The following is a 13935-nucleotide window of genomic DNA, read 5'->3' as shown; positions in this document are numbered from 1 at the left end:
CAACAGAAGAGACAGAAGAGAAAGAAGAATACCACGTAGAAGGCAATTGAATGAATGAATGAATGGTCTTTATTGTCATTGATATAGTACAGGTACCAAACAACGAAATTTGGGAGGGGGGGCTCCCCTGGTGCTAGGAAAAAAAAACTAAAAAACAAGAAGGGAAAGTAGCTGGTTTACATAAATAAAGGCTATGTACACTATCCACTATATGAATGAATGGTCTTTATTGTCATTGCTACAGTACAGGTACCAAACAACGAAATGTATACTATACAAATAAAACACTGTGCTGTACTCTATGCTATGCTATACCTATTCTAACATTTCCTATTCTCTGAACCTTATGTACCCTAGGGTTGTCATATTGCACATAGTGTTATTGCACATTCATTTAAAGTGTCGCAGTTTGCAGGTTTGAAATGTACACATTTGTGTTTCAGTATTACACTTGATTTCAATCTAGTAGCTGCCATTAATTTGTCTAGATTGTCCAGGGCCTAGAACCTAGGTATTTGCTGTGTTCAGGGCCTGAATGGCCCTGGGGTAGAAGCTGAGCTTCAGTCTGTTTGTCCTTGCGAACATGGTCCTGAACCGCCTGTTCGAGGGCTGTTAAAAAGGCTGTGGAGGACTGAGTGGTCAAAGCGGCCAATCACTGGCCAGCAGAGGGCGGGCTCTAGGAAGTACGAGCGGAGAAAGAATACTGGCAGGTTGAGCAGGAAGTACGAGCGGAGAAAGAATACTGGCAGGTTGAGCAGGAATTACGAGCGGAGAAAGTTGCGAATACCTATTAGTTTAGTTAACCCATTAGAGTTTAGTTAAGATTGTTATGTATCGAGTTGTGCGTCCACGATAAAGTGAGTAATCCTCCGTGTTTCCTCAGCATTGAGAGTAGTTCTGTGAGGTAGATAAATGTGTATTAGATGTTGAATGTTTGTCGGTTGGGGAGATTGCGTGATGTTATGACTGGCGCGTGCGCACTACTGCCCATATGCTGTACGTATGCTAGGTGTATGTTTGATGTGCTGTGAGTATGAATATGTGTTATAGGGTAGATAGCATGTGGCATAGGTATATGTGTATATATGTATGTTCAGTGGAGTCTGTGTAATGTTCTTACAGTTGCATTCTGTTGTCTTTGCAGAACCACAAGTTCACGAATTCATTAAAGCCTTTGATGGTAACCTGGCCTGGTTATTGTATCAATGCATAAAGGGACATCATAGTTCTAACTGGACTACCCACAGTGATTTGGACTATCCACCAGTCAAGTTTATATCTATATTTTTCAATGGTCCTTCGAGCCGGATAGGCAAATTGCTGTGGAAGATGCAACACCCTAAGCCAGAGGAGATGGTCACCCGACCCAGAAGACGGGGAATAGTTCCCTCCCACCTGTCGGACTACGACCTAAGCGGACCAGGGTCCCAGAGGCGGCTCCATACTACAGAGGCAGGGCCCCTCCCCTCCAGGGCCGCATCGCTGATCAGCCATGGCGGTGCACCAGACCAGAGAGAAATGTCCAAGGAGTGGGACCAGCTGACAAAGGAGTGGGACCAGACTAGACAGGTATGGGGACTTGTTACTGCACTGAAAGAAATGAAGCAACAGAACAAAGAGCTCCAGCAACAGTGCCAGAGCCTGGAGGCAGGTAGGAGAGCCCCATCCAGGTCTGCAACCCCACAGATACTCCCGCGTTCCCGCCTGCCACCAAGCCCATACGATCAGCAAGAGAGGCGGCACCCAACACCAGCCCGGATGCAACCAACTGGGTATCCTGCGGGCCATGGAGAGGAGTACCCCCCCCCCTCCTAACCATGTTGAAGAGTTAGCAGAGGATCTCTCCCACCTTAGAGTCTCACACCAGGGGAAAGAAGACCCCTCTCACACACCATACTATTCGGCCTCTCCTCACACAAGCTACCCCTGTGTAGACCAGTATGGCCAGAGAACACAGTCACGGTCAGGCTACACACCACGTGACCCATGGGATGGGTATCCAGATGGAACAGAGAGAGGATACACCCTGCATCATCCTTACAATGCAGAACCACCCCCCCCCAGAGAGCGTACATATCGAGGACCCAAGCCGTCGATTCCACAACTGACATCACCAGATCCAAGAGAGTTCTCAAGGATGAGGATTGCACTGGAGAATATCCTCCCGGATGATGCCACGGAGCGGTACAAGTTCCAGATCCTCACAGACCACCTGAGATGCAAGGAGGCCTTGCTCGTGGCGGATTCTTATAGTTACTCCAGACAGCCTTACACAGACACAATGCTAGCCCTCACCAAGATGTATGGGCAGCCTCACAAACTGGCTGTGCAACGCATCGCAGAGGTGATGGATGGTCCAGATGTCCGCAGTGGAGACGCGAAAGCCTTTCGCCTGTTTGCCCTCTGTGTACGCTCACTGGTGGGCATGTTAGAACAGCTGGGGGAGAGAGGCCTCGTAGAACTGCATTGTGGTTCCCACGTCCACAGATTGCTGGGTAAGCTACCTCACAACCTCACTGCCAGCTTCAAGAGGTTCATCCACCCCCTGAGAGTAACCATCCCCACACTCATTGACTTTGCTGAGTGGCTAGAGTATGAACTCGAAGTGCAGGAAGAAATTGTTCAGTGTATCAGCTACGAGAGGGACGAGTCATCCAACCGGAGGAGGGAGAACCAGAGGGACTCAAAGCAATACAGCAAGACCACCACCATTCTCCTGGGTACAAATGAGACTGCAGTGACAAGTCCCCCCACAGCGCCTGCATCGGAGCCTTCAGCCAGCCACCAAAGCAAAGTGGAGAAAGGGAAAGCCTATTGTCCATACTGCGACAACACCAGCCACTTTCTGAACAACTGTACTAACTTCAATCAGCTGAACAAAGAGCAGAAGGTGGCATGGATCAAAGGTAACAACAGATGCACACTGAAGGCACCATGCAAGACGTGCAACAGAAGACACCTGATTGTACTGCATGAAGTGAACGAGAGAGCAGAGGATGAAGTGCCAGCAACGGATATCTGTCTCGTGAACACACCTAGCCAAGTCCTGTATGTCGACCGCCCAGTATACAACTGTAAAGTGCTCCTGAAGATCAGTAAGGTCATCATAAGAAATGGAGACAGGTCATTGGAAGCATATGCTATTCTAGACGACGGATCAGAGAGGACCATCCTGCTCCATGCGGCAGCAAAGAAGTTAGGCCTGAAAGGCAAGCCAGAAGAGTTGGTCCTCCGCACAGTCAGACAGGAGCTGCAGGTGCTTCACGGGGCGGCCGTATCCTTCACCATATCCCCCGTTGCTGAGCCAAAGAAGAGGTACAAGATCCAGAGTGCATTCTCCGCCGAGCAGCTGGGTCTGGCAGAGCACACCCATCCTGTCGGTGCACTACAGCAGAGGTACAAACATCTCGCCTGGTTGCCTCTCCAGCCACTGAATAGAGTTCATCCAGTGTTACTGATCGGCTCTGACTACACACACCTCATCACCCCCATAGAGCCTGTTAAATTTGGCCCGCCTGGTGGACCAGCTGCTGTGAGAACACGGCTGGGATGGACTCTGCAAGGCCCAGCTCAAGACATCAATCTTGGTCGCGACCAGCCACAGTGTCTCTTCATCTCCACATCATCCCCGACAGACCTGTCCGCTCACGTGGAGAAGTTGTGGCAGATGGACGTGCTGCCGTATCGTAGTGAGAAGTTGGCCGTGAGATCGCGTCAAGACCAGGAAGCCGTGCACCTCCTTCAAGAGCAGACGGTGAGAGTGAACGTCAATGGCATTGAGTGCTACGCCACACCCCTACTTCGAGATAAAACCATGCCACAGCTACATGCCTCACCGGAAGCTGTGCTGCCGCAGCTGAGGGGAATTGAGAAACGGTTGGCTAAAGCTCCGGAACTAGCCGCTACTTATCAGGCAGAGATTCACAAACTAGAAGAGGCAGGCTACGCTGTGAAATTGGAGCCACATCAGGTGGAGAAGACAGAAGAGGCATGGTATATACCACACCATATAGTCCAACACAATGGAAAGAACCGGGTGGTGTATAATTGCTCCTTTCCATATCAAGGCCACAACCTCAACGAGCTCCTACTTCCAGGCCCTGCCTTAGGCCCCTCACTTCTGGCTGTGCTGCTGCGTTTCAGAGAGCACTCCATTGCCTTCAGCAGCGACATCCGCGGGATGTTCCACCAAGTGCGGCTGCTCCCGACGGACAGACCACTGCTGCGGTTTCTCTGGAGAGACCTGAAGCGAGACAGCCCGCCAAGCGTGTACGAGTGGCAAGTTCTCCCCTTTGGAACAGCCTGCAGTCCCTGCTGTGCGACGTTCGCATTGCAGAAGCATGTGATTGATCATAGCCAGCCAGAGGAGGATGTCTGAGTGGCCATAAAGAGGTCATTCTACGTGGACAACTGTCTACATAGCCTCAGCTCAAGAGAAGAAGCCAGGGTTTTAGTAGACAAACTGCGCCATCTCCTGGCCGAAGGAGGATTTGAGTTGAGGCAGTGGGCAAGTAATGACCCATCCATCATCGACCACCTCCCCTCCGAAGCCAGGTCAGACAGCTGTGAGCTATGGCTCAGCCAAGGTCAGCCAGAGGTCCAGGAGCCTGCCCTCGGTCTGCAGTGGCACTGCCAATCCGACACTCTAGCTTACAAGCATCGCCCAGTTGACTGTTCAGTGGTCACCATGCGGAACATCTACAAAGTCTTAGCCAGCCAATATGACCCTCTTGGCTACATAGTACCGTACACAATCAGAGCCAAAGTCCTTGTGCAGCGCTTGTGGGACAAGAAAAGAGAGTGGGATGACCCGCAGTTACCTGAGGAGTTGCTGCGTGCATGGCACATCTGGGAGACCGAGCTGGGACTCCTGCCAAAGATAACACTGCCCAGGTGCTACTCCAACCCTGAGATGGACCTCCCCAGCAGTGTGAGAGACATCCATGTGTTCTGTGAAGCAAGCATATGGATCCGTGGCCTATCTCCGGACTGAGAATCCGGAGGGCAACATAGAGGTCTCCTTCCTCACTGCACGGTCCCGCGTTGCTCCCAAGAAACAGCAATCCATTCCTCGTTTAGAGCTGTGTGCGGCTCTCACTGGCGCACAGCTCCTCAAGGTCATCACCACCGAGTTGACCCTCCCCATCCGTAGCTGCATATTATGGTCTGACTCACTGACTGTTCTCACATGGTTGTTGTCAGAATCGTGTCGCTACAAAGTTTTTGTGGGCACTAGAGTGGCGGAGATTCAAGAACTAGCAGGGTCTGCCACATGGCGATACGTGCCATCAGGAGACAACCCAGCTGTCGACCTCACGTGAGGACTCGCCCTCCAAGACCTGAGTGATGGCTGCAGGTGGACCCATGGCCCAGCATTCCTGAAACGGCCACCAACGGCGTGGCCTGAGAAGCCGTGTTCACCCGGCAACGAGCCCGACCACGAGACGAGACCTGCTGTTGCTGTGCTGACAATCTCAGTTTCATCCCGACCAGATCTACAGCAACAACAGACCCTGCGTGACTACCTGGAAGTCGCTGCCCGCCAGTTTCATGGGGCGGCGGACCCGTCAACTTCCCTGACAGCTGACGCCTACGCTGTTGCCGAACTGGAAGCCCTGCAACAGGCACAGAGAGACTCCTTTGCGGATGAGGTAGCCCAGCTGAAGGCCGGTAAACCGGTGGCAAAATCCAGCCGCCTCATGGCACTTGCCCCAGAGCTCGACGAGGTTACAGGACTCATCAGAGTGGGTGGACGTCTCCGCCGCAGCAGCGACCTCGCATCAGACGCAATTCACCCGATTGTCCTTGACGCTCAGCATCCCCTTACCAGGTTGATTATACAGGATTATGATGACAAGCTACATCATCCTGGGCCGGAGAGGGTGTTTGCAGACATCAGGAGACGATACTGGGTGTTACGCGGACGGGAGGCAGTGCGTCGACACCAGAGGAAGTGTGTTGAGTGTAGGAAGTGGAGAGGGCGTCCTGACCCACCCAAGATGGCTGACCTTCCCCCAGCAAGGCAGCGCGTCTTCAAGCCAGTCTTCTACTCTACAGGTGTTGATTGCTTCGGGCCATACCTCATTAAGATCGGGCGCAGGAATGAGAAGAGGTGGGGAATACTGTTCAAATGTATGACCACCCGGGCAGTCCATGTCGATCTTCTCACCAGTATAGATGCTGACGCATTCCTGATGGCCCTGAGACGCTTCATTGCCAGACGGGGAAAGCCTCACGAAATCCTGTGCGATCAAGGCACAAACTTCAGAGGAGGAGACAAAGAGCTTCAGCAATCCTTCGCAGACCTCCAGCCCGAGCTCCAGGATTAACTCGCTAGTCAGCAGATCCGGTTCATCTTCGACCCACCCGGATCACCACATTTTGGGGGTTGTCGGGAGAGAGAGATTCGTTCTCTCAAAGCTTCGCTCCAAGTCACCATAGGAGCCCAGACAGTCACTGAGGAGGTGCTGCACACAGTTCTCATCGAGGTTGAGGGGATCCTCAATGCAAAGCCTCTCGGGTACACCTCATCAGACGTGGCGGACCCTGATCCCATCACCCCCAACTGTCTCCTCATGGGGCGGCGGGATGCATCCCTACCGCAGGTCGTTTATGAGGGTCCCGAGACCCTAGGTCGCAGAAGATGGCGACATAGCCAGACATTGGCTGACCACTTTTGGAAACACTTTCTTAAGCACTACCTTCCAGGACTCCAAGCCCGTCAGAAATGGCGGACTAAGGCAGCGGATCTGCAAGTGGGGGACGTAGTCAGTAGTTATACTCGGCACTTTTCTTTGATCTCGATTCCCTTTGATCTTTTTATGAGGGGGGTCATAAAACATAAGCTCTTTTACAGAAGGGGGGGTTTATTTACCCCCCGCGTTGTGGTTTTATTAACCCTCGCCATTTGTTCAGAACACGCAGGTGTTTAGGAAGGGGGGGGCCAAAACGAAAGTTGACGCAGGTGTTAGTTGACACACACGCACACACACACACACACACACACACAGGGTTACCCTAACCCTAACCCTTAATTAGGAAGGGGGTGGTTGCCCCAAATGACTGGCAAGGGGTGAAATGTGTTTAAATAACGAATATTGTTGTTAGAAAGAGACTTAGGGTTAGAAATGAAATTAGAGGAAAAGGTGCCGAGGGGAAGCGAACTCTCTCTCCGGTCGATACAATATATATATATAATAACATATAATACTCACATTATCATGTCCTTTCGGGCTTTCATGTGGACAGTGGATGTCATACTGTCTCCCTAAAAAAAAAACTGCTCCTAAACAAACAAAACGTGTACATCTATGTATATCTATCTGATATACATCTTGATCTTTTGTACGCACACTCTTAAGAGAGTGAACGGGGGTTTCGTATCAGCAGTCAGATATGCGTTCAGACAGCCTCTGTTGATAGACAGACACATCGAGTTGCTTTTCCTGCCTCTCTGCTACTCCCAACCCCTCTCTCTGAAGCGTCATTCTGACAGCAAGAGACAACAGGCTAGGGTAGACTACTGTTGGGCAATCTTGGTTACCAGAATGGACCTAGAGATTGCGTCGACATCGACTGCGCAAAATGGGGAACGTGTACAATCCTGTCAAACTTTGCCAAAAGGACATCCCCGCAAAAACACATCTAGAATGCCAGGTTTGATCAACCTGAATGTGATACCTTCCAACCAGCTGCATCCCAAAATACACTGCATCCCAAAATTGCCATTGTAAATTACAGATAGACCTGTTAGAACATCAGTTGTCTTTTAGCGGACCTCTTGGACACCCCTAAACACGGGGTTTGGAAGTCGTAGATTGATTCGTTATACCAATAGTAGTTATACCAATAGTAGTGACTACCCCATCCCTGGCATATTACTTTTTCAGCTATCGCCAACATTCACAATGTTATTAACATGTTTATAGAAATAGACTGTCAATTGTAGTAATGGCAACAATTGTAATAATTATAATTACAAGAGAACCACAATGAATGAATCAAATGAATCAAAGTAATCGCGTTATTTCCAGATTGTAAGCTTTCAAATGATGTGTCATACATAGACATTGGGAAAAATGTAAGACAACATGAGTATTTGAAACTTGTTAACCCTGAAAACTAAACATTTCAGGGTTGTAGATGTTGCTTGGCAGAGCTTTGAGATTGTTTCATCATCGCGTCTTTTTGAGAACGCACTAACTGTACCCAAATGCTTGGACGCACTGCCGAGTCCTGGCGAACGGGTGAACTTATAATACAGGGCAGGTATTATAAGCCTACTGTGAGTAGGCTACTCGGAATTCACTATTCTAGCCTATTTGTTCGGTTGTCAACCGATTGTCAAGTCAAAAGGTAAACAGAACTGTATCATTTTATGCACGAAAATAAATCCTTAGCCTAACTCACTCAATGAGCGACATCTGAGACAGCTGGGACAGCTGGGACAGCTGGAACAGCTGGGACACCTGAGACACTGAGACACCAGGTGTCCCAGGTGCCCCAGCTGCCCCCAGCTGCCCCAGGTGCCCCAGGAGACACTTTTCAGGAACCCGCTGCCTAATACCATCAATCATACTATCATATACCACATAAATTATTAGATTGATTATCTAAATATTCTTCTAATCTGTTTAAAAATGACACAATGGTAACACGTTTTGTGAAAAAGTTGCAACCGTGTGTGTGTGTGTGTTCATAATGTGTTTAGTTGTGTTCAACATGTTCAGACAATTGTGTAAGATTGTGCAAGGCAATAAAATGTTGGTCAAATAAATTATCAGAGTTCATGTATCATTACAATCATTTTTATTTAGTCAAGCAAGGGGTTTTAGTCAAACAATAACATAGTCATTCACAGTCATTCACAATAAAAATAAAAAATACAAACATTGAATACAAATTGGCGCAAGGGGTTTTAGTCAAACAATAACATAGTCATTCACAGTCATTCACAATAAAAATAAAAAATACAAACATTGTATACAAGTTGGTTGTAGCAGAAATACATTCACAATGTTAAGGGTTAAAAATGTTAAAACAAAAAACAAGTAAATAAAAGAAATTAAAATAACAAATCTAGACCCAATCATGCCACAACAAGTCTCTATGAGATTCTGGATTCAGAATTCAGACATTTCAGCCACTCGTCTTCCTCTGTTTGTACACAACCTGATAAGGGGAGCATAACGCTGTTCTGAGACGATAGGCCTCTGGCGTTTTAGCTTTATAATCAACCAACAAATACCCATAAGGGGCTTCTGTAGCATCTTTAAATGACTCCATAAAATATTTAGTATTACCAGGATACATTTGTCTAGCCAATACAGAGATTTGATTATTATCACGGGGGTTTTTAAATAACACTAAATAGTTTGTGTTCAAGCTAATTGTCCTACTGGTTTTACCTTGGAAAAACCAATTCTGTACTAGATATAAAACACTGAGATTTCTATGGTGAACATACTGGGTAAAAACCTTCTCAACTTCGAGGCTATTACTGGCGTCATTCATGACGTCGTCAATGATTAACAAATTATTCTTGGACACCGGCAGGATTTCATCATTGTCTAGTCTTTCGGGAATCCCCTCGACAAAATTGATATCCCTAATCTTTAACAAATCATCATATAACGGTTGCCAGCAAGCATATATGTATACAATATTTTCAATGTGATGCGAGAGTAAAAGCTCTGCATTAGTTAACAGCTCCTTAACAAAATAGGGTTTACCCGAGTTAGAAGGGCCCGACAACAGCAAGCTGAACGGATGCTGTAGTCTAAAATCCAAATCACTATTGCCAAAATCGGCCATGATTCAAAAACCATACGGTAAGGTTGTGTAGTCTTGCATTAAAACCCTTTTGTTGTAGACTATTCTAAACCTCTTGACAACGGTTGTGTTCTTCAATGTGAGAGATTTCTTAACACGTACAATATTTTCAGTGCGGGCCAACACATGACTTGTGCTATTCCTGTCGGCTACGAAATGATCAACGAGCTCCACCAGAGTGTCTAGTTTAACGACTTTAGAATTCTCAGCGTTCAGGGTAATACCTTTAGCTTTCATGCATGTAACACCCTTTAAAGTTCGATAACCATATGTTTTAGGCCCCCCTGAACAAAACTCCACAATATGGTCGCCGCCCCCTATCTCGTCAGTTAAATCCCCCAAGTATGGGCCAAGTGGAGGGACCCAATCACCTGGCTTTGTTACAAAGATCACCGAATCCGTGTCACTGTACAAAAGTCTGTCATCCAGTTTATACATCAGATCATACAACTCGAGCCTAGCATGGGCAGTTGTGAAAGCTCCTAGAAAGACATTGATATCCTTTGTATTCCATAAAGCCCCGTCAGCATGAGCCCACTGGACCAATGCAACTGTGTCAGATATGAATGCAAAGTATTTCAAGTCCACATCGGCTGAAAATATGTATCTAGCAAAATCTTCAGGATCCTTCAACAATTCAGTGTTGGGGAGATTCTCTCTCGTGGAGAATCTACCCCACAAGCTGTTTAGGAGTAGTTTGTTGATAGATCGTCTGGCCTGATTTAAAACTATTTTGGTAGGATCGAGTCTTATCCCTTCCTTGACAAATGCCGTTTCCGTGAGCCCAGTCTACCATTCCTGGGTCACACTGTCTCTGCTGATGGTCTGCTTCCAGACACTGTACGCATACAGGCCATCGCTGAGGCTCCAGCACCCACTGACGCTACTACACTGCGTTCCTTCCTCGGCTTGCTCTCCTGGTACTCTAAGTTCCTGCCCAACCATGCCACTGTGGTGGAACCTATGCGAGCATGCCTGAGACAGACGGACAGTGCATTTCAGTCGACTGACGAAGCACAAGCCAGTTATGAAAGGGTCAAGCAACTGCTGGTAAAGAGCCAAGCCCTAGCATTGTTTGATCCTGCACTGCACACTATCATATCTACAGATGCATCTGACTACGGGTTGGGTGCTGTGATGTCACAAGTGGGCCCTGACAACGTTGAGAGAACTGTTGCGTTTGCATCTCGAACTCTCTCTGCTGCTGAGCGCAAATATGCTGTTGTGGAAAAGGAAGCCCTGGCCTGCGTCTGGGCTGTGGAGCGGTGGCGCACTTACTTGTGGGGACGCCGTTTCACTCTGAAGACGGACCACCAAGCGCTCACGACACTGATGACTACAAAGGGTGTCGGTCGCGCTGGTCTACGTGTTGCAAGATGGTCTGCCCGTCTCATGTCCTACAACTACGATGTCACCTACCGTCCAGGCTCTGACAACGCACCTGCCGACTGCATGTCTCGCTTACCTCTGCCTGCTGCATCTGCTCCGGCTGACGACGACACGGAGTACGTTGCTCTTCTCACCTCTACTAGTGAGTCTCTCTCTGCTGCTGACCTGGACTCTGCCTGTGCCTCATGTCCCGAGCTCACAATGCTCCGCGTCATCATCTCAAGTGGTTGGCCTCCTTCCTCTAAAGGTCTCGACCCTGTCTTGCTACCATACTACCCACTCCGCCATGAACTGTCTGTGAAGGACAGCTTCATATTTCGAGGCTCCAGAGTGCTTGTCCCTGACGCCCTCCGCCCTGCACTGATCTCCATTGCTCACGAGTCCCACCAAGGAGTGGTGCGGACCAAACAGAGACTTCGTGAACTGTACTGGTGGCCTAAATTGGATGATCAGGTGCTCAGTGCTATCCGTGCCTGCCACTTGTGCCAGTCAAATGACAAGACAGCAAAGCCACGTCCAGGTCCACTGCAACCTGTACCACTTCCTGATGGGCCATGGCAAAAGGTTGCCATGGATATAGTCGGCCCATTCGAAACAGCTGCTCCAGACTGCAGATACGCTGTTACAATGACTGACTACTTTAGTAAATGGCCTGAGGTAGCCTTCACCCGAGACATCACTACTAACACTGTGCTTGCCTTTATGTCATCTGTGTTCAGCCGGCATGGGAACCCGCTGAACATTGTCACTGACAACGGTGTGCAGTTTACGTCTGCATCATTCACATCCTTCCTGAAAGACAGACAAATCTCACACAGCCGATCTTCTCTCTACTACCCTGCTGCTAATGGGGCCATAGAAAGGTTCAATCGGGTGCTGAAACAAACCATCCAGCTGGCCATTCAGCAACATCAGCCTTGGAAACCAGCTGTGGTAGACTTTCTCCAGGTCTACCGTGCCACTCCTCATGCCACTACTGGTTCATCTCCTTTTGAACTGCTCCACGGTCGGCCCATGCGAACCAAGCTGACTCTGTTACCTCCTGCTCCTGAGTGTACTCCGGCGACGATGAACATTCGCCACAGAGTCAGTGAACGACAGCGCAAGATGAAGGCCTACACTGATGCCAAACGTGGTGCACGTCCTCCTGCTTTTCAAAAAGGGGACAAAGTGCGGGTTAAGAATCCTCTGCATGTGATGAAAGGTCACAGAAGGTACAGTGATCCTCTCACCATAAGCAAGAAGGTGGGGGACAGCACATACATTCTGAGTGATGGAAAGACTTGGAATGCCTCTCATCTCACTGCTTTCCCAGACACTGCCGCAACCACAGACGGAGACACTGTAGAGCCTGTGGTTGATCATTCACCCAGGCCTAGACGTAATATCCAGAGGTCTGGATGGCTAAAGGACTATGTCTCTTGAATAGCCTAATAATGGGTCACTGACAGTTGTTGAATTGTATTCCTGTTGTATGGGGATTGTTGCACTTATACTGTTTGCACTACTTTGGTCTATTGTTATTGTATTAGACTGTCATTACCTAGATTAATAATATTTAAGTTTCCTTATGTGATATTGATTGGGTAATGTGATATTGTTTTGTTTATACATGCTGAATCTACCATTTCATTTTTTGCTTGCCTTGTTGTTAGTACAAGTAACTCTTTTCCAGAAAGGGGGAAATGTTGTGTCCTGCCCTTTAAGACGGAATCACGTGTTAGACGAACTAGGAAGTTGAAGTGTATGCTGGGTAGTTGGCTGCCATACTCATGCTGTAAAGAATAAACCTGCGTTTGATGGACCACGTTCTCGATCTACTATTATTACTTACAAGTCCAGTCCGGACATCACAGTGTCCATGGTGGAAACAGCCGTTAAATTCCAAAGCCACTTTATCCCCGTCTTTCTCATAATAGCCGTCAACGTGGTATGCCCCAAACTTTCTCTCCCCATCGTTTAAAGCATGTTGTACACAAACAGATCGAGTGTGTTTAACATACTCCAACCATTCAATCGACACAGCAGAATAGGTCTTGTGTTGTTTTATGTATGCATTGTCATAAGTCAAGGCAACAAGATCCTTTGGCAGGAATTGTGTTTTGTAAACAGCCATGCAACAGGCGGCTAGTGTTGATTGGTTAAATGGATCAACATCTGTGCACGCCAGGAATTCAAGCCGGTATTTTAGACAAGCCTCTCTTAACAATACAACATCATTCACGCCATATGCGTGCAACTGTTTCTGAAAGTCAAACACCTCATCTTTGACCCCCTCGTACCACCTGTCAAAAACCTTTTGATCCTTATCGGACATATACTCAAAGCCGTACATGTCCTTTGAAGGGTATGGGCCTATGTAACGATCATTCACACGTTTGTTAACTACCAACCCCACTACCAACCCCACGCTCGATAAATATTCTGCCAGAATATGATGGTCAAACCCAGCAGCGTTATGAGCAATGAATGTATAGCCCTCAAACAAACTGTTTCTGAAATGTTTGACAAGTTTTTCAACACAATCCTCCCCCGTAGCATGAAATTCTCTACCGTCGTATGTCATAGCACAGACAAAATTAGCAACATGCTTGCCGTCTTCAAATCTAGTTTCAAAATCGTAGAAGATTAGTTTGTTGTTTGGCTTACCAGCTTTCATAGGCTGTATAAAGCATTCATGCTTGGAATTTGGGACGAGATTTACCCTGCAATACT

Source organism: Nansenia antarctica (genome assembly GCF_963989245.1).
Source record: "Nansenia antarctica genome assembly, chromosome: 15".
Lineage (NCBI taxonomy): Eukaryota > Metazoa > Chordata > Actinopteri > Argentiniformes > Microstomatidae > Nansenia > Nansenia antarctica.
Note: the sequence above shows the minus strand (reverse complement) of the source record.